The sequence below is a fragment of the Hemitrygon akajei genome, chromosome 7 (assembly GCF_048418815.1).
Source record: "Hemitrygon akajei chromosome 7, sHemAka1.3, whole genome shotgun sequence".
NCBI lineage: Eukaryota > Metazoa > Chordata > Chondrichthyes > Myliobatiformes > Dasyatidae > Hemitrygon > Hemitrygon akajei.
Window position 1 is genome coordinate 39,380,011 of NC_133130.1, and position 27,773 is coordinate 39,407,783.

The 27,773-nt window shown below is 40.3% G+C and overlaps 1 protein-coding gene across 2 annotated transcripts in view; it reads right to left on the bottom strand.

Annotated features, from left to right (window-relative positions):
- The window catches only part of srbd1 (S1 RNA binding domain 1), a 293,464-nt gene that overhangs the window by 131,757 nt on the left and 133,934 nt on the right, over positions 1-27,773 (bottom strand). The window lies entirely within an intron of this gene.

Here is a 27,773-nt window from a genome sequence, read left to right on the forward strand (position 1 = left end):
CAATTCACAATGATATTTTTTTCTTCAGTCTCTTCACATTTTTGCATTCATGGCAAAGTTAATGTTCATGAGTGCATTTGTAGATGGAATTTTATGAAAATACTCTTTAATTAAGGATGTAGGAAGGAGATAAATTATGTTCTAATTTCTATAGCTAGCTTACTAAAATCACATTGTTAAGAGATAAATGCAGTTGGTTAAGCTGTATTTTCTTGCTGAAAGGGATATAAATCAGCTGAGATCAGAGGACGGAGCAGACTTGATGGGTCAAATAGCATACAGTGCTCCTGCTCCGATGCCTCATGATCTAATACACCACCGCCCCATAACCCTTCTATGAATTAACTTGAATGTTGTCTCCAGAGCTACTTGCTGCTAGGAGAAATACATCCTCACTATTTATTTTGTCTCACAAACAAGAGAAAATCTGCGAAAGCTGGAAACACACACACAAAATGCTGGAAGAACTTAGCAGGCCAAGCATTTTGTTTCAATGGAAAAGAGTACAGTCGACGTTTCGAGCTGAGACCCTTCAGCAGGACTGTGGCAAAAGAAAAGATGAGGAGTAGAGTTAAAAGATGGGGTGAGGGGGATGGAGAAACACAGTTGATAGGCGAAACAGGGAGGGGCAGGGGTGAAGTAAAGAGCTGGGAAATAGATTGGAGAAAGAGATACAGGACTGGAAAAGGGGGAGTTTGAGAGGACAGAAGGCTGTGGAAGAAAGAAAAGGCAGGAGGAGCACCAGAAGGAGGCAATGGAGTTAAGGTAAAAGAGGGACAAGGGCATGAGGAATGGTGAAGCAGTGGGGGGCATTACCCGAAGTTCAAGGAATTGATGTTCATGCCATCAAGTTTGAGGCTATCCAAGATGGAATACAAGGTGTTGTCTCTCCAACCTGAGGGTGGCCTCATCACGACAGTGGAGGAGACCATGGATAGACATATCGGAATCGGAATGCGAAGTGGAATTAAAATGGGTGGCCACTGGGAGATCCCATTTTTTCTGGTGGATGGAGCATTGGTGCTCAGTGAAGCAGTCTCCCAGTCTTCGCTGGGTCTCACTGATACACAGATGGCCACATTGGGAGCACTGGACACAGTATATAACCCCAATAGTCTCACAGGTGAAGTGTCACCTTATCTGGAAGGATTGTTTGAGGCCCTGAATGGTAATAAGGGAGGACATCTTCATTCTGGAATGTAAAGCCTCATCCTGAGAGCAGATACGGCAGAAAGGAGGAATTGAGAGAAAGGGATGGTGTTTTTACAAGTAACAGAGTGGGAGGAGGAGATAAAGTCCAGGTAGCTGTGAGATTCTGTGGGTTTGTAATAGACATCTGTAGGTAAGCTGTCTCTAGAGACAGAGACAGAGAGATTGAGAAAGGGGAGGGAGGTGTCAGAAATGGACCAGGTAAATTTGAGGGCAGAATGGAAGTTGGAGGCAAAGTGGATGAAGTCTACAAGTTCCACATGGGTGCAGGAAGCAGCACAAATGTTGTCGTTGATGTAACATAGGAAAACTGCAGGTTGGCCACCAGTGTAGGCTTGGATCATAGACTGTTCCACGTAGCTGACAGACAGGCTGGCATAGCTGGGACCCATGCGAGTGCCCATGGCTACACCTTTTGTTTGAAGGAAGTGGGAGGATCCAAAGGAAAAATTATTAAGAGTGAGGACAAGTTCCACTAGGTGGAGGAGAGTGGTGGTGGAGGGGAACTGGTTGGGACTGGTGTCCAGAAAGAAACGGAGAGCTTTGAGGAACCTCCTGGTGGGGAATGGAGGTGTATTGGGACGGCACATCCATAGTAAAAATAAGATGATGGGGGCTAGGGAACTTGAAATCATTGAAAAGGTCCAGAGCGTGTGACGTGTCATGAAGGTAGCTAGGTAGGGACTGAACTAGTGGGGATAAAACAAGAGTTGAGGTATGAGATATGAGTTCAGTGGGGCAGGAACAAGCTGAAACAATGAATCTACCTGGACAAGTGGGTTTGTGGATTTTGGGTAGAAGGTAGAAATGGAAGGTGCAGGGTGCAGGAACTATACAGCTGGTGGCAGTGGATGGGAGATCCTAGAGTTAAGAAGGTTGGTGATGGTGTGGGAAACAATGGCCTGGTGCTCCTGCTCGAGAGGTAAGTAAAAGGAGGTGTCTGAGAGTTGTTGCTGGGCCTCAGCAAGGTAGAGATCAGTACGCCAGACTACTACAGCAAACTCCCTTCCCCGCCCTTATCTGTGGGTTTGATGGTGAGGTTAGGATTGGTGTGGAGAGCAGAGTGTTCGGAAGGAGTGAGGTGGGAATTGGAGAGAGGAATGTTGAAGTCAAGACAGTTGATGCCCCATCAGCAGTTGGCAATGAAAAGTTCCAGAGCAAGCAAAAGACAAAAGGATTCCAGGAAGAGAAGGAGGGTTGAAGACAGCAGAAAGGGACATGGGTGTTGGGTGTAGAGTCCTTGGCAAAGAAATAGGCTCAGAGACAGAGGCGGCAGAAGAAGAGCCCAGCATTATGGTGGGAACGGAACTCATTGGGGTGTGGGCATAGGATTGTCACATGGTCTCAACTTCATTCACCTCAATTCTTCTTCACCTGAATTTTCTTTACTTCAAACTAATGAACTGTTGGATCATGATACTTCTCTTGTCCAAAGGTTCTTTGGAAGTCAAGAATGAGGCATAAAACTTGTTGCTTTCAGCTGTTTTACAAGATGTTACAAAAATGTAAAATAGTAAAAAGAGAGTCAAGAGAACAAACAGAAGATAAAGAAAAAAGGTAGCCGTGGTCGTCTCGTACTCAGAGTGGAGGGAAAAAACTCCAATTATAACAATAAATCTATAAATTCGTCAGATTTAAGTAGTGTGACACCTGCTACAGAAAACTAAGAAGCTTCTGGAAGAATACAGTAGCAACTGTACTGTAATTGCTGAAAAATTCAATAAAATACCAGTACATAGTTGATTATAAAAAAATACAAGCAAGCACAAGTTAAACTACAAGAAAAATGATAACTCTACATCCTAATCCAACAGAACTCTGACTGAACAGTCTCCTCACATAAATTAGGGGCAGATGATCTGCTTTGCTGAGACAAGCAGATGTTGCATGCTAGGATTAGAAGCACACTGGTGTTACTTCCAGCGTAGAAACTGCTTCAGTTTTCCATGAAGAGCGTTGGTAAGATCCAGGGTAACATCGAGCCCCTCTCTGCAAATGACCTGATGACATTGATAGTTCTCAGAATCAGAAGCAAAATCAGGTTTAATATCACCGAGTTATGTCGTGAAATCTGTTGTTTAGCAGCAGCAGTATAGTGCAATACATAACAATAAAAATACATAAATTATAATAAGAAATCCAAAATAAATAAGTAGTGCAAAAAGGGAAAAATATTGAGGTAGTATAATTAGGATCATTGTCCATTCAGAAATCTGATGGTGGAGGGGAAGAAGCTGTTCCTAAAGCAATGAATGTGTGTCTTCAACTACTATACCTCCTCCTTGATGGTAACAGTAATGAAGAGGGCATGTCCTGGGTGATGGAGGTCCTTAACGAAGGACGTCATCTTTTGAAAATGACCTTAATGCTGGGGAGGCTAGTGCCAATGATGGATCTTGTTCAGACTGTGATGCAAACAGATAGAATTTTCTCCACAGTACATCTGTAGAAATTTGTGAGAATCTTTAGTGTCATACCAAGTCTCCTTAAGCTCCTGATGAAATCTAGCCCCTGTCATGTCTTCTTTGCAATTGCATCAATATGCTGGGTCTGGATAGACCTTCAGCAATGTTGACACACAAGAACTTGAAATTTCTCACCCTTTCCGCAGCTAATCCTTAGATGAGGAGTGGCATGTGGGCCCTCGCCTTCCTCTTCCTGACCTCCACAATAAATTCCTTGGCCTTATTGACATTGAGTGCATGCTGTTATTGCAACACCACTCAACCAGCTGATCCATCTCACTCCAGCATGCCTCATCACCATTTGAAATCCTGCCAACAATAGTTGTGTCATTGGCGCCTCGCTATACAATCGTGGATGTAGAGAGAGTAAAGAAGAACCCCTCAAAACACCATCACAGTAGATGCAAGTGCAACAGGACGATAGTCACCGATGCAGCTCATTCTACTCTTCTGCAGTGGTATGACTGTCATTTTGAAGCAGATGGAAACTTCCAAGTGCAGCAATGAGAGACTGAAGATGTCCTTGCACACTCCTGCCAGTTGGCTGGCACAGGTTTTTAGTACCCTACCAGGTGCACCATCAGGGCCTGACACCTTGTGAGGGTTCACCCTCTTGGAATACGTTCTGACGCCAGCCTCTGAGACAGAGACGACAGATTCACCCGATGCTGCAGGGATTCAAACAAGTGTAGCTTTATTTTCCCTTTCCAAGTGAGCATAAAGGCGTTAAGCTCATCTAGGAGTGAAGTATCACAGCCATTCATGTTAGGTTTCATCTTGAGGAAGTAATGCCCTGCAAACCCCGCCAGAGCAGAAGTGCATCCTATCCATCTTCAACTTCATTCGGAATTGTATATTCACTCTTCAAATAGCCTTTCATAAGTCACACCTGGAGTCCTTGTATAACTGTAAAGACTCTTCCTCCAAACTTTCAAATGTGCCAAACGTCTATCAAATTAAGTTGAAAATAGGAGAATGTTTATGACATCAAAAGCACTGAGGAAAAGTGCTATGGGTAACCGTAGGTAATTTCTAAAGTAAGTACATGTTCAGCACAGCATTGTGGGCTGAAGAGCCTGTATTGTGCTGTAGGTTTTCTATGTTTCTATGTAGCTTAATTAAACCAAATGAACACCTTTGGATATCTCCCTGGCAGCAACCAATTTCTTCCAATGAACCTGTTCTACTTGCATCAGATCCAATGGAATAGTAAAGAAATCTTACAGCTAATGGTCTGCTGTGCAGACGGCTGAGTTATATAGCTTTATTGTTGGAATAACACATCCAGAGGTAGTTCCATTATAGAGGAAGATTTTCCCCTATAATTCTATCCCTGTATCCTCTCTTCCTATATATGGTGACCAGAATTGTATACTTTACTAATTATAGAATGAATCATGTTTAATCCTCCCTTTGTCAAATACCTTGTTAATATCCGTGCAAACTGCAGAAAGGGGAGTGGACAGAATACAGTGAATGCCAGTGACAGTGCAAAACCAAAGTTGTCAAAGAAACAATTACTTTAAACAACCATATTAAAGAAACCAAAATAGGATGATTAACTTGTTAAACTCAGCACAGACAGTTCCTGGGTCACATAAGGATTCCTGCTTAAGCCAGAGTTCTACATATTCATAGCTACACATATTATATTCTCTTCTCTTACATTTGAGTCCAAATTGCAACACCTCACTCTTATCCAGATTAAACTCTGCCATTCCTCCATCCATATTCCCTGCCATATTATTTGAAAACTTTGTACACTATCCACAGGTCTGATAATTTTCATGTCATCTGGAAACTTACCAAACAACTCACCTACATTTTTTTTGTCCAAATATATATCCCAGCATATATCCCTAAGGAAAAATATTAGCCACAGGACTCCATTCAGAATCTTTCCTAAATCCAATCTATTAAGTATCCTTTGATCCTATGTGCCTTAATCATCTGGATCGATCCGACCATGAGGGACCTTGTCAAGAATTCACTTAAGTCTATATAGACAACATCCACTGCCCTACTCTTTTCTTCAACATAACCTTCCCTGATCTCATTGTTCTCCAGGTTCTTCTCCTTGGTGAATGTAGATGTAAAGTACTCAAGTATCTTGCCCACTTTCTTGGCAGAATTTCCCTCTTTTGTTCTTGAATGGTATTATCCTTTCAGGATCTGCCCTATGGTTTGCAATATACAATACTTCGGGACATCAATCCTACTCACCTGTGGCGGCTGCAGTTACCAGCCGCACCATCAACCAGGCATATTAAAGTGTCCTGTAGCCAACCATCCTCCTGATAATCTGGTAAACGACTGAGCTGTTGCATTACACCAGCCTAAGTAGATGGGGTTGGAAAATTGGATAGTGCCATGCTGCTACAGCCAGAGGGCTGTTCTCTGGAGCTGCTTCATTTATGCCGTATCTTTTGAAGGAGAGGAATGTTTTCTCTCCCCTGCAATTTACTATGGCCTGGCCAGCATCAAATATAAACAGTCAGGAGGTGAGTGGTGTCTCTTGGTTTGAGGAGTATTTACTATGTTGTAACCAAGTTCTGTTCTGTTTAGCTGATTCAAGTTTGGACTCCAGAACAGTTCTGTTGAGTTTGTAAACATTATGGGTAATAAAACCCCTATATTTTTCACCTTTACCTGCTCTCCCAGTTTTATGCCTACCCTGGTCCTTCACATCACCAAAGCATTTCATGACCCTTTTTACTACCTTGATTCCCTGAAGTACTTTCCTGCTTCCTTTATATTCTTCAAGGGCCTAGTTCAATCACAGCTTCCTAAACCTTACATTTCTGTCTTTCATTTCATTGAATAACCTCCTGAAAACTACCAACAATTAAACTAATGAAATATACACTGTATCCAGACACTAATGAATACCAGGACATATTTTATTATTACTTCTGATCTGAAAAACAATTTAAAGTTATTTTTCACTTTCACTTTAATCACATTATTTTTCATGAGGAACTTTGTGCAGTGGCAATGACAACATCATAGTATTTCAGATACACAACACCACACTACATATAGTTAAACATAATATAAAATATTCACAATAGATAATAAATACTAAAAGTTAATGCATGTAATTTAAAATACAAATACACAAAATGAAACTGTCTGCTTCTACTGTCAAAAATGCTACGCCTACAGTATGTTCAAAATTGGGTGCAGAGGACACGAACGGTGGAAGGTACAAAACTGGATAAGCTCCTCTGGTGCTGATGGGCAGTGACCTGTAGCACAGGGTTATATCTGGGAGTATGGAAGAGATCACACTGTGAAAACCAAGCGTATTACACAAAAAGTGCAACAGGAAGATCTATCTATTTGGGTTGCTGGACGGTGGGACAGAAAGAGGTGAAAGGGCAGTTTTCACATCCCCTGCAATTGCATGACAAAGTTCAGTGAGAATGTAAGTGGTTGATGGAGATGGAAGAATGGACCAGGGGCTATGGTGGAAACAAGTCGTCCTTGGAGGGGCTGGGATGCAAGTGCAGGGCAAAGGAAACTCCACGTGCGTTCTGGTTGGGAAGAGAGTGACAACATAATTGTGGAATAGAATTCACACATTTGACTGACCTGTCAAGTGTAATCGAGAGAAAGCCACAGTTAAAGAAAAAAGACATTATCTTGAAGGCACTCTTATGGAAAACCTCATCATTAGAGCAGATGCAACAGAGATAGTAAGAAAGATTGAATCATAGAATAAGATAGCACAGAAACAGGCTCTTTGCCCCATCTGCCCACTAGAACATCCTCTTTGCTGGTCCCAGTTGTCTGCATTCGGCCCATAACCCTCCCTGTATTTATCCAAGTGCTTGTTAAATGTTGCAACTGTACCTGCCTCAACCACTCCTCTCACAGCTCATTCCAGATAAACTAATCACTGTTTAAAGAATTCACCTCTCATGTCTCTTAAATTTCTTTCCTTTTATATCGAGTTTTGGGCTCCCAAACCTTGGGGAAAAGACTTTGACTGCTCACCTTATCCATATCCCTCATAATTTCATTAACTTCTACGAGGTCACCTCTGATTCTCTTATGCTCCAAGGAATAAAGATCCAATGTGGCCAGCTTCTTCCTATACGCTAGGCTCTCTAGTCCAGGCACCATTCTCATAAATCTCTTCTGCACCCTCTTCAGTTTGACAAAGCCTTTCCTATAACAGGATGACCAATACTGTACACAATACTCCCAAGTGCAATCTCACCATCAACTTAAATAACTGCAACATAATGTCCCTACCCCTAGACTTGATGCCCTGTCTGAATGCTCCATGCCTTCTACACCACCTGTCTAACTTTTTTTTAAATAGAGGTAGAGTAGAAGAAGGAGGGGTTGCAGCCGAAATACAGGAGGTCAGGGAGTTGATTGGCTTAAAATGAACACTGTTAACTAAACCATCCTGAGATGGGGATGGAACTGATAAGAAAGGGAAGAATTGCACCATGTGAATGCTGGACCAAGGCCAATCAGAAATAGATCAGGCGAACGGAAAGTAAACTGCTGATACTGGAAAGCCAATGTGAAAACAGACAATCCACCAAACGTTAAGTGTTCTTCTTGGAATTCCTCTGAGAGCTTCGAATGCTTGTTTAATTCATTTGTGTTTCGAGCATGTGAACAACATGATTTGCCTTTAGTACTGGGCCAGGTGTAATTAGAGATTTGATGTTGGGGACATCTGCTTAGAAGATGACACCGAGTTAGTTTCATTTATGGATTTGAAGGATTTTACACAGACAGCTTGGCTAATAGCTCTCAGTATCTTTTAGTAAGTCTGCTGAAGGTAATGTATGTCACTAAAGCATACGGGAGAACATTTTGTCTATAAATTTAGTAGCAAAGTTGAGGACTAGTTCTTTGAACAATAGTTTCCTTAAGCACCCTGAAGATCTGCTGGCAAAATGTAGAAGACATGTGCTTTAACACAAGTGTGATGAATAAGCACATTTTCCAGATACTCATTATGCATCATTATTGTTGGAGATTCAGTGTACAGCAGTGCAGCACACCAGTTGAAGACTTAATTTACACATATTAGGCATAAGGTTGGTTGTCCGATGATTCTGATGACAACGATTGTGTTTGTGCAATTCATTTAATATATGTTTGGAGGTATCTGTAGAGGCCAGTTCTTAAATGACATCAATGCTCACAGTGAGGACAGGAGAGTTGTCCTGATTCCATAGGCATGGCCATTGCTACTGCTTTCCTCTTCTGTTGGGCTGTCTCCAGGTCCGCATGACGCCCATCTTTTAAGCTGCTGTGAGCAGATTTAACCAAGGCGCATCCTGTCTTGTGCCCTATGTTTCAGATGAGGGGGAGCAAGCCAACTATAAAACAATGCTGGCTTTCACTCAGTCTTTTTAACCTCCTACAAGGTCTAACATGGTTTCTGCTTCCGAGATAACTGGCCATACAAAAGCTGCTAAGGGAATCTGGAGTCCTCCATGCATATAACATGTCTGGCCCAATGAAGCTGTGCTTTCAGGATCATGGCATCCATATTGGTAGACTTTGCCCTATTGAGGACAAACAGGTTTGTGATGCGGTCATTCAAGCAGATACCCATAATGGATCTCAGGCTGCCCATGTGGAAGAGATTCATCAGTTTGAGTTGCCTTTTGTATATGGTCCATGTTTCACAACCATACAGAAGGTTAGTGAGGGCAATGGCCTTGTACCAGTTGATCTGCATAGACATCTGGATATTGTGCTGGCTTAGCACATGTGATCACAGGCAGCCCAGGCTCTGACAAGCCTTCCAAATCCTGGCATTGACTTCTTTATCCAAGGAACCTTCCCAGGAGATGACCCTACTAGGTGTTTAAATTCCTTCACTACCCTCAGTGTTGTGACTTTGACAGTGATGGAGGGCAGCACAGCAGCAAATCCAGGAGCAGGCTGAAATAAGGCCTCTGTTTTGTTCAAACTGATGGTGAGGCCAAACAGACATGAGGCTTCCATAAACCTGTCAATAACCCATTGCAGGATAGGCTCTGTGTGGGCCAATAGAACACAGTTGTCCACATTGAGTGTTTCAAGGATGGATCTTAGATCTGGATTTTAGACAACACAGATCAAACTGTAATCCATCAGGTCTGTACTGTAAGTACACCCCGTGTTCAAGGTTCGTGACCACATGGTTGAGTATGTATGCAAAAAAGAGATTGAACAGCATGGATGCCAACACACACCATTTGGGATATTGAACAGCTCTGAGGCCTCCCTGTCTGAGCAGACAAGACCAGTCATAATGTTGTGGAAGAGGCGAGTAAGATTGATGAAATTGCCTGTGTATTCGACGAGTGGTTAGTCCCCCCTCCCCCCCCGCCACTTGCTTTACACTTATAACTGTGTGGCTAAGCACAGCTCCAATGCCAACTGCAAGTTTGCTGATGACATCACTGTTGTAAGCCCATTCAAAGATGCTGATGAGTCAGCATATAGGAATGAGCCCCACCTACAGTCGCAGGAAAAGAGCATCCATTATGAGGGACCCCCAACACCCAGGTCATGCTCCCCTCTCGCTGCTGCCACCAAGGTGATAGTTTAGGAGCCTTAGGACTCACACCACCAAATTCAGGAACAGTTATTACCCCTCAGCCATCAGGCTCTTGAACTTCACTCGCCCCATCACTGAACTGTTCTCACTACCTATGGACTCACTTTCAAAGATTCTTCATCTCACATTCTTGATATTTAATACTTTTAATTATTTTTTTCCTTTTGTATTTGCAGTTTGTTGTTTTTTGCCCAATTGTTGTTGAACACCCAACTGGCACAGTCTTTCATGGAATTTATTATTCTTTGATGTATTTATAGAGTATGATTGCAAAGGTTCTGCTTGATGCATTTGTCTTCAAGCTGATGGACAGTGAACATCGTGTCAATGGTGCTTCTTCCAGAGCAGAATCTGCACTGTGTCTCCGCAGGCTCTTTTCTGATATGGTGGTGATTAGGTGGTTGAGAATGACAAGGGCTAGATTCTTCCCAGTGATCAACTGCAGCAAGATGCTGCTGTTGTTACATTTGCTCTTGAAAAAATGTATGATCAACGAGTCTCTGAATTCAATGGGCTTGTCTTCATCTTCCCAGATGCTTGTCAGAACATCATGGAAGGCCTTAGTGCAAATGGACCCACTGATTAGAAGATCTTGGTAGGGATTCCATCCTTCAAGGATTTTCTAGAATTTAAGTACGACTCCAAGAACGAGTCAATAATAATCTGGAGTCTCTGAGCATGCATAGACAAACAACATCAGTGCACAGCAGCTGAGTAACTACATTCTGAAGTACAGACTACGGAGGTTGAACAACTTCCATAAGACCATAGGAATTAGGCCATTTGGCCCTTCGAGTCTGCTCCACCGTTTCATCATGGCTGATCCAATTTTCCTCTCAACCCCAATCTTCCGCCTTCTCCCTATATCCCTTCATGCCCTGACCAATTAAGAATCTATCAACCTCTGCCTCAAATATACATGAAGACTTGGCCTCCACAGCTGTCTATGGCAAAGAATTACACAGATTTACCAATTGGCTAAAAAAAATCTTCCTCATTTCTGGTCTAAAAGGACCCCCCTCTATTTTGAGGCTGTATTCTCTAGTCTTGAGACTCTCTCACCATAGGAAACATCCACTCTATCAAGGCCTTTCACCATTTGATAGATTTCCATGAGGTCACCCCTAATTCTTCTGAATTCTGGAGAATACATGCCCAGTGCCATCAAACGCTCTTCCTATGACAATCCATTGTTCCTGCAGATTAACTTCACTTTGGCATGAACTTCGGTGGAAATTAAACCCATTAGCACAGGAAGAAAGACTGACTAGAGAGTTGGGAGTGATAACAGAGCCTTACTTGATTTCAGTCTGCAATGAGATTCTGTCCATATGTTGTTAGGGCCATGGTTTATATGTTCAAAGGTTCATTTATTATCAATGCATGTATCCATATACAACTCTGAAATTTGTCTTCTCCAGACAGCCACGAAACAAAGAAAGAACATGTAAGTCGTTTGGAGATAAACATCAAACCCACCCCCTCCCCTGCAGAAAGACGAACAGCATCCCAACCATCGACCTTCAAAAACCCCCTTATCCCCGCACAAAATGGAACAGGAATATTGACCCCCAAAAGACCCTTCTCCTGCACAAAAAAAACTAATAGATGCAACAGAACATCAACCCACAAACACCCTCTCTTCGCACAACAAAATGGAAATGGAACGGGCAATAAAAACACGGAGCATAAAAACTATGTCTGAAAAAGTCCATAGTCCATAAACACAATAGCCCAATCCATAAACGCAGAACTACGAGACCATCTTATGATATCACTGACATTCGCCAAACAAGAAGGACAGCACACAAAGCAGAGAGGCCTACCCGCCTGCCATAGTGAGCTACACAGTGAAAGGCCAATCACAGATCCCTTCTCTGGTAGTGATCAAAAGGAAGGTGATCGGTGCTGAACTCTTGCTCGCCTTCCACATTTGACTAGATGTCTCAATCTTTGACGCTTTAACCAGTGAAATAGAGTCTCTCCGCCGTCGAGTATGTGCTCACTTCCCGGAATCTTCTCAGAGACTGCAAAGCGCTGGATCACTCAAACAATCTCCGAACTGCAAATCACAGGCTCTAACAGCCCTAGAAACTCATTTAAAGAGAAAAGCAGACATAAAAGTAGTAAAGCAGCCATTTTCATGAGCTATCTGGAAGATGTTGACCAGGGGAGTGTTGTACGTTGGCACTGTCCTGCTCATCTTGTGAATTACAACAGACACAAAAAGGATGTGAGGATCAATGGCACAGAAGGCATTGGGGTGAATAATGGAAATGGCTTTGGTTTAGTTAGCTACTTGATGGCCAGAATGGATACGATGGACTGAAGGTCCTGTTTCAATGCTCCACGACTGTGACTCAAATTTCAGAAAGCAACAGCAAAGTTTAAGAGATTTGCCACAATCCAAAATTCATGTTGAGTGCCCCTGCTCAATTTCTGACTGCATCCCAGCTGTTCCTGTGTTCTTACTGCTCCATAGTCTGCAGATCTACATCACCAACGATTGTGCTGTTGCTCCTGAGGACTCTTCTTTCCTCCTGATCTTCACAAGCGAAGATCCAGCCATCATCATCAATGTTGATATATGACATCCTTTGAGAACAGCTTCAAACAGTTTGCCCAATTTGTCCTGATGAAGGGTCTCGGCCCAAAATGTCAACTGCTCATTTGTTTCCACAGATGCTGTCTGATCTACTGAGTTCCTCCAGCACTTTCTGCAGAACCTCCTGTGTTTATGCCCACCATCAAAGCTAATCTGCAGTTACCCTGCAGTTACTCAGCCAAATCCTTCTGTCTTATTAAACAAAGGTGCCACATGAGTAAACTTAATGCCCTTCAGCACTATGCCTCAGTGAAAAAAGCTTTGGAAAATGTGCAATTTTTCTCCCTTGGTCCTTTTCACTGAGTGGGATATATTTTTAACTGGATGAAGTAATGCATCCACTTCTAAAGACATTTGCCCTATATTTGTCATTATCAATACTTCAAATTCCTCTACATAAAGCCCAGCGCATCAGTGAATGTGAACTTCCCTCTATGCAGGACATTTAGAGCAGCAGGTGCATAAAAAGGGCCTGGAGGATCATCAGGGACTTCAGCCTCCCCAACCACAAACCAATTCAGCTGTCACCATCTGGGAAATGGTACTGCAGCATTAAGGCCAGGACCAACAGACTATGGGACATCTTCTTTCACTAGGCCATCAGATCTATCAATACTCATTGATCTGATTGCATATCTAATTGTACATACATGTATACAAAACAATAATATATACAATTTTAGTGCTTGGACAATACTCTTCTACATCTCCCCTCTTTATTCTTTGTACTTTGCAATGGAGTTGCAACAGAAAAGATCTTTACTCCATTGGATGTAAGAAATAAACTAAATAAATAATACTTGAATCATCTTCTTCTATTTTATAGACAAATTCAATGTACTCATTCGGAAACTTTCACGTCATCAATCACCACATTAAGGGTGCATATTATCTTGGTAGTTCCCTGTCCCTTTAAATATTTATGACACAACACAGTATTTTCTTTGATTTTGCTTATTGTTTTTACATGTACTTCTCAACTTCCTTTTCAATTTTGCCCACAACTTGTTTCATTCTTCTAGCCCTGTTGTTCCATTGGTATCTGTTCTAAACTTTACTTACTCTTAGCCCTTAATTTTCCTCGACATCCACAGTGGGTCCAGAATTGGAATACATATTTATTCTCATCTTGCACTATCTCCTCCTTGCAAGCCTCCCTCGCTCTCAAATTTACTTTCAAGTAGCTATTTCCAAACCTTTTGTTTAAGATTATATCTTAGACTATTAAAATTGGCATCACACCAATTTAGATTTCTTTTTTTACACACAGTTTATCTTTGTTCTTTTCCATAACCATGGTAAATCAAACTGAATTATGACCACCACCGCCCGTGTTCCATTGCCAACTTTTCCCGTTGTCCAAATTCACTTCCCAAAACTAAGTCTAGTACTGCTCTTTCTCACATTGGACTTGTTGGCTAAGAGCTGAAAAAAGGAAAAAAAAAGTTTCCTTAAATGCATTTCAACGATTGTGCTTCTTCTGTACATATATTTCACTGATAATATTCTAGTTACTCGGAAGTTGAATAAAGTCCCTCATGATCATTGCTTGTTATATATATCACCCTCATGCAGTCAGGGTGCTCAGAATATTTGTCCAGCAATACGGCAGTCCCCTTTATTTGTTTCTAAATCCAATTCATATAGCCTCATTTATTTACCTTATGTTACCTTAGCATACACCGCCATGCATGTTACCCTTGTTAATTTCACCGGACAGCCCTGCATCTTTGGATACTCAGAGACCACCTTCGCTCACCTGTAGGGTTCGGTCACTCTACTGGATTTACGGCTGCGGAATGAGGTATGGAGGTGGAGGGGAGGGGGAAGAGAAGTCAGAAAGCAGTGCCATCTGCTTTGCATTATGAAAATTCATGTTACAAGAAATGTAATTTGAAAACGAAAATCACTTATGTCCCCACATATGAAATATTATTCCATATCTTGAATTTTTTGGTAGTGATTTGTAAATTTCATCAGGGGAAATCTCTGTTATTTGAACAGCCAATTGGACAACCTGCTGAGAAGTCCAGCACCATTTAAGACATTTCTGTTTGTTACCAGAATGCAGTATGTACCATGGACAAAAGACCCTAAAAATTTTGACCAAGCTACTCTGACAGAACCGCTCAAGACCATAGAGGAGAACAAGAACAGCAGACACAAGGGACCACCACTGCCCGCACATGCCTCCATCCAAACTGTACACCATCCTGATTTGGAAAAATAATACTGGGCCTTAGTAGTTACTGGAACTACCAACCCACCAGCATCATGGGAGGACATTGATCAGAAAGACTGCAGCAGTTCAAGGCTGCGGTTCACTACTGGCTTCTCAAGACAAGAACATTAAGAGACACAAGAGAAGAATTAGGCCACTAAGCCTGTTGATTCTGCTCTGCCACTCTATCAGTACTGATTCATTCTCCCAGTCAAAGGTTTATTTTATTATTTAAGTATGTATGCAGAGTACAACTCTGAGATTTGTCTTCTCCATACAGAAAACAATAGCATTTGTTGAGAGAAAGACATCAATCCCCCCCCCCACATGAAAAGAAAAAGAAACAATAACTTGCAAACCCCAAATCCCTCCAACCGCTTTCGGACAAAAACTAACAGATCACCCAAAACCCAGCCTGCCAATCGGCAACAAGAATGGGCAACAACATGAAAAAAAAGAGCAGCAAGAGGCCTTTATAAACTACAGTCTAATCCACACTCAGCCCATTCTCCTGCCTTCTCCCCAAAATTTTTGACATCCTGACTAATCAAGAACATATCAACCTCCGTTTTAAATATACCCAAAGACTTGGCCTCCACAGCCATCTGTGGAAATCAGTTCCACAGATTCACCACTCTCTGGCTGGAGAGATTCCTCCTAATCTCAGTTCTAAATGAACGCCCCACTATTCTGAGTCTCTGCCCTCTGGTCACCCACTAGACTCACCCACTATAAGAAACATCCATTCTATCTAGGCCTTTCAATATTCGATAGGTTTCAATGAGACTCCCCTTTATTCTGCTAAGCTCTAGCGAGTACAGGGCCAGAGCCATCAAACACGCTACATATGCTAGACCTTTCATTCCTGGAATCATTCTCATGAACCTGCCCTGGACCCACTCCAATGCCAGCGCATCTTTTCTTGCATAAGTGGACCAAAGTTGCTCACAATACTCCAAATGCAGTATGACCAATGCCTTATAAAGCCTCAGCATTACATCCGTGCTTTTATATTCTATTCATTTCAAAATTAATGCTAACATTACATTTGCCTGATTTCAATCCTGGAAATGAAAGGCAATAAAGCATGGTGAAAAAATGCTTTCCTTACCAGCAAACCTGGAAAATGAATTGAAAAACTCTTAGAAAATGCACTCTCTGCAATATAATCCTTATATTTAAATAGGTCCATGTCACTGGCAAGAATGTCCATGGCTTGACTTTATATAGACTCCGAGAAGGCATTTGATGAGCTTCAGCAGAAAAGAGTAAATATGAAAGTGCATGGGATTACATAGAATCCTCTTGGCATGAATCAGTTATGCATTAGAAATTAGATGAGAAAGGTTTAACATCAAAAAGGTTAGTCTTTGACTGACAGGATGTGACATCTGATGCAAGGCAGGAATCATACTCAGGCATTAACACCATAAATATTCATGCACTGAATGAATGAATAGGCAGTTGTGTATCCAAGGTTGCAGAAGACATTGCCTCAGGGAGCATCAGATATTATCTGATTGGGAGAGGTTACAAAGGGACCGTGCATAACTGTTGCATAAAGGAAGATTGTGATAATTGTTGGGAGACTATGGACTTCTGTTGTACTCCATGACAAGCATAATTTTTTTTAGGTAAATGAAAATTTTTCATAATACTCTGGGTGTTATCTAAGCATGCACCTATATGCCATTTGTCTTCTGATTGCTTGCTGCTTCTGTATGCTCAATTACCTGTATTCAAAGATGGCTCTGAACATTAATAACTTCATCCTATTGCCATCGTTTTAAAATATTCCACTTCTTTTTTACTTTCCACACCAAAATAGATTACCTCATATCCACTAACCTTATAATCATGTGATATTCCATCTCCCATTCCTTAAGCTTGACTGTTGCCCACCTAGTCTTATTTCAGTAAATAAATATTGGAAATTTAACGTTTGCTCCCCTAAGCCAAATTGGTAATATAGATTAAAAACAGCTGTAGTCCTCCACTAGCCATTGTCTGCCAAACCCAAGAAAGGATCTTTGCTTTCTATGTCTACTTAATTCTAAATCAAGGCCAGTACATTATACCCAATTCCCTGTATTATAGTATTCCAGTTCAGATGCAGGGTCTCAACCTAAAACATTGGCTGCCCATTTCCTTCTACAGATACTTCTGAGTTCCTCTAGTAATAAGTTTCTTGTTTCAGACTCCAACAATTTTGTCTCATGTGCTTCCTTGCATTCTAATCTTGCTGACCAAACTACTTTGTGGAAAATTATCAAAAGCCTTCTGGAAATCTAAACATACCACGTAAATATTTATCCTCAAAGAACTCCAAACTATTAGCCCGACGTGATTACCTTTCCATAAATTTGTAGTGACTGTTCAAACTTTTTTGAGTGCTCTGTTATTACGTTCCACATCACAAATTCCATTAAATTCCTTTAAAATAATGTTAGCCTATAAGGTCAGTATTTCTACTTTCTCCCTTGCTCCTTTTGGAAATAGTGGACTCACATTTGTTGCAGAAACATCCAGAATCTATTGAATTTTGAAAGATGGTACTAACCCATGTATCCACTCCCTCCATTACTGCTTTCAAACTTATGGATAGATAGATAGATAGATAGATAGATACTTTATTCATCCCCATGGGGAAATTCAATGGATGTGGACCACTAAATCCTTTGGATTTATTAGCTTTTCACCTCACCTATTCTTTTATTAATACTAGTTTCCTTTAAATCCTCATTTTGTCTGGATCATTAGTGTTCTCAGATTTCTGACAGTTTTTTTTTGTCTCCTTCCACATGCTTTATTTAATGCAGGGAGGCTGATGCATGGGCAGCCACCACACAATGCAAAATGTCTAGGGACCCTTCTCCACTGCTATTGTGATATGTCATCATCTTCTCCTTGCTGCACCGTTGAGGTCTTGGTTGGATCACTCTGTTTGGAAACCCCCCCCCACCCACCCACCCACCCCCCACCCTGCTACCGCCATGGATCACATCACCAATTTTCAAAAAATCAATTTTTGTGTCATCTGGAGATTTACTAATTCTCCCTTCTACTTTCTCATCAAAGCCATTTTTAAAAAATCACAAAGAGCAGAGTTCCAGAATGGATCCATGTGGAATACCCCAAGTCACTGATCTCCAGGCGATTAGATTTGGATTTTTATTCAAGCTTTTTAATCCATTTTATATGCACACTGCCTCATGTAGCTATATCGAAGTTAAGTGAAAACTTAACAAATTCTTACCTTTTGAATTTTATTTTTTCAAAAATTAAACTAAATGCCATTATTGCCATTGTTCAACTACAAAGAGGAGTGCATATGCGTCTTGTGCATTTGTGTGTGTGTGCCCGCAATAGTGGGAGAGAGAAGAGAGTGCAAGTTGTAAGGATAATGCAGAGTTTCCAAGCTTGATTTTACACAAGGTCATTAAATGAGTTAATGTAAAGCAAATGTGGTTCCTTCAGACACAAAATGCTGGTAGAACACAGCAGGCTAGGCAGCATCTATAGGGAGAAGCGATGTCGATGTTTCGGGCCGGCCTGCTGTGTTCTACCAGCATTTTGTGTGTGTTGCTCCTGGTCTTCATGTGTGGCTTAAGCCCAGTGGAACCATTTCTACTGACAGGAGGAGGGGCAAAGGTGGGTTACTGGCGCCTTAAAACCATTGCTTTGGGCAGATGGATCTCATCAGCCATGGTTAGAAGTTCATTCAGGAGAAGGAAAATTCTGATCTCAAACCTCCACTGCCTTGCAGCTCTATTCACTCACGGGGAAGGCTTCTGAACTCAAGTCTCCAAGGCAATCCTACATTGAGTTCAACGTTGACTGACAACTCCTGCAACACTGCTGGTGCCAAATGGTATACGTCTCTGTTGTTGCTTTGGATTCATCAGCTGCATGAAGGGGGCGGCTAGGATGCAATATCCACCCCGACCAATGGAGGGCTTCAGTCACAGCAGATTAATAAAGGAGGTAAATGTAAGCTTATCAACTTTGATTCTAAAATCAAAGTCGAGTTTTCTGATTGGAGGTAGAGGAAAAAGGAATGGTGCATCGAGACCTGGGTGCCCTTGTACGCCAATCATTGAAAGCATACATTTAGTTGCAGCAATCAACCAGGAAGGCAAATGAAATGTCAGCCTTTATTGCAAGGGGATTCGAGTACAGAAAAAAGGAGATGCACAGTTTTGGTCTCTTAATCTGAGGAAGGAAGTTTCTGCAATGAAGGCACAGTGACAAAGGTTGATTCTTCTGATTCCTAGGACGGTAGGATTGACAGACAAGTAGTGATGGGCTGTTTGGGTCTGTTTACTAGAGTATAGAAGATCCCAAATAAACCTCAAAAATTCCAAAAAGACAACAAAAACTGTTTTGATGACTTTGTTCAGTTTCTAGATTTTTTTCATGTAAAAGATACTTCATCACAATAGTTAGAATAAGATTAGAAGAGAATTTCACAGAATTAGAATTGAAAGCCAATTCTAAGGCAGAGCTAAAGTAGGAGACACAAGGATGCAAGTTATGTTATACGCAGTTGCTGAAAGATGCATTACCTTGGATGAGGATTTTGAATTCAATGCTTAAAGTACATTTTATTATCAGAGTACATACAGTGGCATGCAAAAGTTTGGGCACCCCTGGTCAAAATTTCTGTTACTGTGAATAGCTAAGTGAGTAAAAGATTACCTGATTTCCAAAGGGCATAAAGCTAAAGATGACACATTTCTTTAATATTTTAAGCAAGATTACTTTCTTATTTCCATCTTTTACAGTTTCAAACTAACAAAAAAAGGGAAAGGGCCCGAAGCAAAAGTTTGGGCACCCCGCATGGTCAGTACTTAGTAACACCCCGTTTGGCAAGTATCACAGCTTGTAAACGCTTTCTGTAGCCAGATAAGAGTCTTTCAATTCTTGTATGGGGGATTTTCACCTATTCTTCCTTGCAAAAGGCTTCTAGCTCTGAGAGATTCTTGAACCGTCTTTCAAGCACTGTTCTTTTAAGGTCTATCCACAGAATTTGATGATGTTTAGGTCGGGGGACTGTGAGAGCCATGGCAAAATCTTCAGCTTGCGCTTCTTGATAGTCCATTGTGGATTTTGAGGTGTGTTTAGGATCATTATCCTGTTGTAGAAGCCATTCGCTTTTCACCTTCAGCTTTTTCACAGATGGTGTGATGTTTGCTTCCAGAATTTGCTGGTATTTAATTGAATTCATTCTTCCCTCTACCAGTGAAATGTTCCCTGTGCCACTGGCTGCAACACAAGCCCAAAGCATGATCAATCCACTCCTGTGCTTAACAGTTGGAGAGGTATTCTTTTCATGAAATTCTGCACCCTTTTTTCTCCAAACATACTTTTGCTCATTGCGACCAAAAAGTTCTATTTTAACTTCATCAGTCCACAGGACTTGTTTCCAAAATGCATCAGGCTTGTTTAGATGTTCCTTTGCAAACTTCTGACGCTGAATTTTGTGGTGAGGATGCAGGAAAGGTTTTCTTCTGATGACTCTTCCATGAAGGTCATATTTGTGCAGGTGTCGCTGCACAGTAGAACAGTGCACCATCACTGAGTCTGCTAAATCTTCCTGAAGGTCTTTTGCAGTCAAACGGGGGTTTTGATTTGCCTTTCTAGCAATCCTATGAGCAGTTCTCTCGGAAAGTTTTCTTGGTCTTCCAGACCTCAACTTGACCTCCACCGTTCCTGTTGACTGCCATTTCTCAATTACATTCTGAACTGAGGAAATGTCTACCTGAAAACACTTTGCTATCTTCTTACAGCCTTCTCCTGCTTTGTGGGCATCATTTATTTTAATTTTCAGAATGCTAGGCCGTTGCTTAGAGGAGTCCATGGCTGCTGATTATTGGGACAAGGTTTGAGGAGTCAGGGTATTTATAAACCTTTGAAATTTGCATCATCTGGCCTTTCCTAACGATGATTGTGAACAAGCCATAGCCTTAACAAGCTATTTAAGCTCTGAGACCTTGGTAAAGGTTATCTGAGAGCTCAAATCTCTTGGGGTGCCCACATTTTTGCATGGTACTCCTTTCCTTTTTTCATTCTAAAATTGTACAAAACAAAAATAATACACTAATCTTGCTTAAAATGTTGAAAATAATGTTTCATCTTTAACTTTATGACTTTTGGAGATCAGTTCATCTTCTACTCACTTAACTATTCACAGTAACAGAAATTTTGACCAGGGGTGCCCAAACTTTTGCATACCACGGTATGTCACTGCACACAACCCTGGGATTCATTTTCCTGCGGGCATACTCAGCGAATCTATAGACTAGGAATTATAACTGGAACAAAGAAAGATCAAGCAGAGTGCAAAAGACAGTGGATTGTGCAAATGCAAATATAAATAAATGGTAATAATTAACAAAAATACCTAAAATAAATGCAGCGCAGAAAATTCAGAAATATGTTTGTGGACATGGTCAAGAATAATTAGTAGCCAAGAGAAAAGAGAGTTTACAAAGATTCTGTCAAGTGGATTTTTAGAGAAACCAGTCCAAGCAAAAATCAGTTCAGCAACAGGGAGAATGCGGCAGATAGTTTGAAAGAGCAAATAACAAATCTTTGCTAAATTAAATATAGAATTTATAGATTAAGATTAATAGATTAAAGTAGCCAATAACAGCAAAAAGAATTGAATAAGTGGTGCAAATTCAGCATTTCCGGCACAAGACATATGGAACACCTCTGACTTTAATGATATTGATCCAGATAAATTCTTGCTAATCCCCATATTTACAATTGAAATAAAATCCAAAGAAAAGGAACAGATGAATAAAACATTCCAGGATGTACGTTGGTGCACCATGGACATACATGTTGAAATAGATGCTAAGATGCCATAATTGCAAATAATAATAATGGTGGTCAACATTTAGATGAAACAATGAAAAGATGGTTTCTGTCAACAAATGCCAGAAAATATCTCTGGATATGGACTGGCTATTTTAGGAATGAAACCATTGCTAAAGAGGTGGTTAACTTTGAGGGAAGGGATATACTGATGATAAGCAGTCTATTGTTTTGTCTAGCAAAGATTCCTCCAAGTAATTTCAAGGCACTGATCCAAATCCATAATTTAAATAAGATTCATAAACTGTTCTGACAGTTTTGAACATCTGCTGAACCCCCTTGGCTGGATTTCTACCTTATAACTCATTTTCCAGTTTCCACTTCTCTTTTATAGAAATAGTTTTGATTATTTTACTGCTAGGTGAATCTCTGGAAATACTGATATGTTTTCATTGTTCAATCATTGACCAAATTATATTAGGATATAGAAAGAAATCAGTAAAATTGGTAGACACATTTGGCAGCCAGCCATAATCTCATTCATGAGCAGAAAGGCTATGGCAAGAGACATAAATACATACAAAAATATTTTTTTGTGCCAACACAGAAAGAAAAAAAAACCTAATCTCTAAGGAAATAAGAAAATATGTGCTGGCACTGGAGAAGGGAGAGAGGAGGTTCACAAAGACTATTCCAGGGATGAAAGGGTTAACACGTGAGGAGAATTTGATGGCTCTGGGCCTGTATTCACTAGAGTTTAGAAGAATGAGGAAGGATCTTAATGAAACCTATTGAACATTGAAAGGCCAAGATATAGTGGGTGAGCCCAGGCACAGCTTCAGAATGGACAGACTTCCACTGAGAATAGAAACGAGGAGGAATTTCTTTGCCAGAGGGCAGTAAGTCTGTAGAATTCATTTCCACAGATGGCTGTGGAGACAAATCATTGGATATATTCAAAATGGAGGTTCTTGATTCGCCAGGGTATCAAAGGTTATGGGAAGAAGGCAGGTGAATGCGGTTAGGTAGGATAATAAATCAGAATCAGGTTTATTATCACCAACGTGACGTGAAATTTGATAACTTAGCAGCAGCAGTCCAATGGAATACATAATCTAGCAGAGAGAGAGAGAAAAAAATTATAAATAAACTAATGTCAAATCAGCAATGATGGAATAGCTCCTATCTTATGGTTTTATGATAATGATTGCGATTCATCTTTTAAATAGAACACTCTTCATAGCGTTAGCTGCTTTTACTCAATAAGTCTTCTTTGCAAATACATATTACAAAGAGCCATTCAATATATCTTATGTCCCTTCAATCTTTATATCTAACTAATACATTAACATTTGTTAATATTCAGAATGGTGGAACAGAAGGTTAGAGATATTTGATAAGGCAGACAACTAATAATAATACAAATGAAAAAAGCATAAAAGGGAGAAAATACTCGCAAGGCAGCATCCGTAGTGGTAAAAAAAAAATTAAATGACTTCAAATAAAAGTGAAATAGCACTAAATTATCATGCGTTAACTTTGAACAAATGATCAGGTGAGATTGTAAAGCTTTAAATATGGTTAACTCTCTATTTGATTTAATCAGAATTGGAATATTTCACAAGCATATTTGATTGCTTAGGTAATTGTGCAATGCAGATTCACGTACAGCTACTCATGGTGACGAGCCAGAGCTTGACTGAACTGCCATCTGCACTAACCTGATGCGGAAATGGAGAGCTGACCAAGGAGATCTATTGTGCCCAAGATTCTGTTTGTAGATTTGGTTTTAGCTGCTGCTAGGCCTCAGATGGCAATTACTGAGGCCCAGCTCTTGGAAGAACTTAATGGCCTTCTAACAGTTTGCTACTGTTTTAATGCCAGAAACATTTATCAATAGCTCAAATAGATTTAAGTAATATAAAAAATAAAATATTAAAAATATATTTACCCACTTTGACTTCTGCTTTTCAGTGCTTAAACACAGAACTCAAGACGTGCTGGCCAGCAAAAAAGGGATAACTGGTGATGAAACTACCAGCCATAAACAGGCACAATCAGCCAAATACTTCTATGGCCAAGGTCCTTCAGAAAAATTGCTTCTTCTTTAGAAAAATATAATGAAATATTTCACTTCCTGGATGTAGTGGGTACTTAAAGAGCCACATCTTCATCTGTTATACCACAGATACAATCACAGAGAATAGACCAACAGAACACTGAAGTAATACACAGTCAATTTCTAATAACAGAGCAACCTATTTTTAGCTACTTGATATGCATGACAGGCTGCATTGCTGTCTGGTATGGGGGGGAGGGGGGACTACTGCACAGGACCAAAAGAAGCTGCAGATGGTTGTAAATTTAGTCAGCTCCATCTTGGGTATTGGCCTACAAAGTACCCAGGACATCTTCAAGGCAGAAAGGTGTCTCAGAAAGGCAGCGTCCAATATTAAGGATCTCCAACACCCAGGGCATGTCTTTTTCTCACTGTTACCCTCAGGTAGGAGGTACAGAAGCCTGAAGGCACATACTCAGCGATTCAGGAACAGCTTCTTCCCCTCTGCCATCTGGTTCCTAAAAGGACATTGAATCTTTGGACACTACATCACTTTTTTAAAAATATATAGTATTTCTGATTTTTACACAATTTTTAATCTATTCATATACATATACTGTATAAAGTACAGTGAATAAAATTTATTTAGTTATTATTATTTTTCTCTTCAAGATTACGTATTGCATTGAACTGTTGCTGTCACATGCTGGTGATAATAAACCTGATTCTGATGATCATTTAACTCTGTATAGTCAAAAGGAAACAGCAAACAATGTTGAAAACAGAAAAAAATTCAAAGGAGTGGATTATTTTCTTGCAATGACACACTATTTTATAAGAATATGGATATTATAAACAAAATAAGGCAATGATGTAAAAGTCCAGCAGAAAATATGACACCTTTATTTTATCTAAGTACATTCAGTTTGCTACAAGATTAAAGTAGATCTCAAGAAAGATTTGAATGAAAGCTCCCCTTGGCTTACTGGCCTCACTGTTTTCTAGCACATTAAAACACACTTCAGTCTAACAGAATATGTACTTCCACTCTTAAAAACTCATTGCAAAAGGCCAACAACAGTTAGTTTTTAAACACCATCCTAACCTTCATTAAGGATACATTTCAGGAAGTTAAGGCTGATGTCAAATTGATATAAAAGCAATACAACAGTGTTAAAGGGAGTGGTGAGATACAGGTTTGAGACCATTTTAGAATTTGACAAAGAAAAGAGGATGGAAAAAGAGAGAAAGTTAAAAAGTAATAAAAATCAGGTAGTTTTTAGATGTATACAAGAGCATAGCTAAAGTAAATTTTGCCCCAAGCGCACTGCAGACAAATTTACTGATAAAATAATGATAAGCAGGTTGGCAAATTATGAGGAAAGTGTAAGGACTCTACAAAAGGATATAGATAAACAAGTGGGCAAAAACAGATTCCAGATCGACTTCAGATCTTCAGAAAAGAAAGAAGATAATTAATGCCTTCAGAGGGACGAAGGTGAATAAATCCCCAGCACTGGATGCAAGGGAAGAGATTGCTGGGATTTGGCTGAGATTTTAAGTCTTCACTGGCCACAGAAGTACTGGAGGACAACAAATGTACCATGCCCCCTTCAAGAAAGGCAGCAGGAAAAAGCCTAATAACAATAGACCTATAATCTTTACATCAGTAGTAGGAAGTTATGAGAAAAAAAATCCAAGGGACAGAATTAATGATCATTTGAAAGGCATGAACTATTCAAAGGCAGCCATCAAGGGAAAACTTTATTTATTTACAGATACAGTGCGAAACTGGCCCTTCCAGCCCAACAACTGCACTACATTTAACCCTGGCCTAAGTATAGGACAACAGGCAGTCCCTGGGTTACAAACGAGATCTGTTCCTAAGTCTGTCTTTAAGTCGAATTTGTAGGGAAGTCGGAACAGGTACATACTGTTCTTATTTAGCGTCAGTTAGTCAAATGTTTTGAACCTTTTCTTGCACTAAAGTAAAGCTAATAGGGATATTATGCTGATTTTGATCATCTAATCAAATTATCAATAGCCTTTCCATTTCAATAATTAAACCACTACGTTGCTTCGTAATAACTGTAGCTTTCATTGGACAGAGCCGTTCACGTGCTCCATTATTCTCACTTTATTCTTTAAAATTGTTCCGATCGTTGACCGACTGTAGCCTAATGCTTTTCCAATGACTGATGGCATTTCACCTCTTTCCTATCACTTTATTATTTCCATTTTACTTTCAATCATGATCATTTTCCTTTTCATTGATGCATCACCAGCAGTCCGTTTGTAAGTACGAGTTGGACGTTCTTAACCCGGGGCCTTACTGTATTTACAATGACCTATTAACCTATTATCTCTGGACTGTGTGAGGAAGCTGGGGCACCCAGAGGAAACCCATGCACTCATGGGAAGAATGAACAAATTTCTTACAGATGGCACCGGAACTGAACTCCAAATTCCAGTGTCCCGAGCTGTAAAAGCATTGCTCAAATTGCTACCCTATGGTGAGAGGTAACAAATACATCAATGAGGGAAGCACAATAGATGAAATTTACATGGACTTTAGTAAGACTTCCATGTGGTTCAAAAGATTAGGGCCATGGGATCCAGGAAATTTTGCCAAACTAAATCTAAAAATGGATTGGCTTCCCTGTTATTCCCAATGAATGGTCTCAGACAAAAATGTTGACTGTTCACTCTTCCACAGATGCTGCCTAACCTGCTGAGTTCATCCAGCATTTTGTGTGAGCTGCTTTGGATTGACAATAGGAGATTAATGATAGAGGATTAGTTTTGTAAATGGATGCATTTGTGTAGCAGAGTCTCACATGATCAGTGCTGAGACTCTTGCTGTCTGAATATACAATGTGAATGTGAAAGGCCAATCAGTAAATTCATGGAAGATATGAAGATTGGTGGAAATATTGATAATTATGTAAGTTTTAAGCTCCAGAGGGATATCAATGTGTTGGTGAACTTGGCTGAAAAATAGCAAGGGGTGCAGTTTGAGAGTGCTAATGAAACTTGGATATATATCGTGGATGGTTTGACGTTAGGATGTAGAAAGGAACAGAAGAGCCTTCCTGTACAAGTCCACAGATCCATGAAAATGGAAAAAAAAGGCAGGTAACATGAATAGGAAGGTGTAAGGGATACTGACCTTCAACAGCAAGTGCAACCAAAACAGAAGTAGGGACATTATGGTACAACATCGGTCAGTTCTCAGCTGGAATACTGTGTGTACTTCTGGTCATGATGTTCTCCAAAGGATGTGAGAGAACTGGAGAGCATGCAAAGGACATTCCCCAATATATTGCCTGGGATGGAGTATTCACATATCAACAAAAACTGAAAAAAATAAGTGTTCACTGTGGAATTGAGTAGTTCAGAAGTTTTGAAAACATTGAAGGGTATAGATAGGGTAGACTCCAGGAAACTCGTACAATTACTGTACAATAACTCAGACTCAGTGACATTGAGGAAACAATCATTATCTCTATAAGTATGATGGATGATCAGTCTCCAAACCACTTGTGCCGAGTAGCTCCATGTCATGTGCTACCTTAGTCGTTTACACAGCTGCATCTTGTGGTTTAAAAATCAATAACGTTTTAAGTTTCAATTCATATAATTGAAGTAATTGTTACCTAATATAATTTCCTATTAGGCATTTAAATGCTTTAATGTGTTTAGTGATGTGTAATAATGTTTTTAAAACATTACAGGGCATATTACGTTTATCTGGGATGCCCAGGGTAAAAAGGAGAGGGTCTTCATTGTAACAATATTTTTGCTAACTG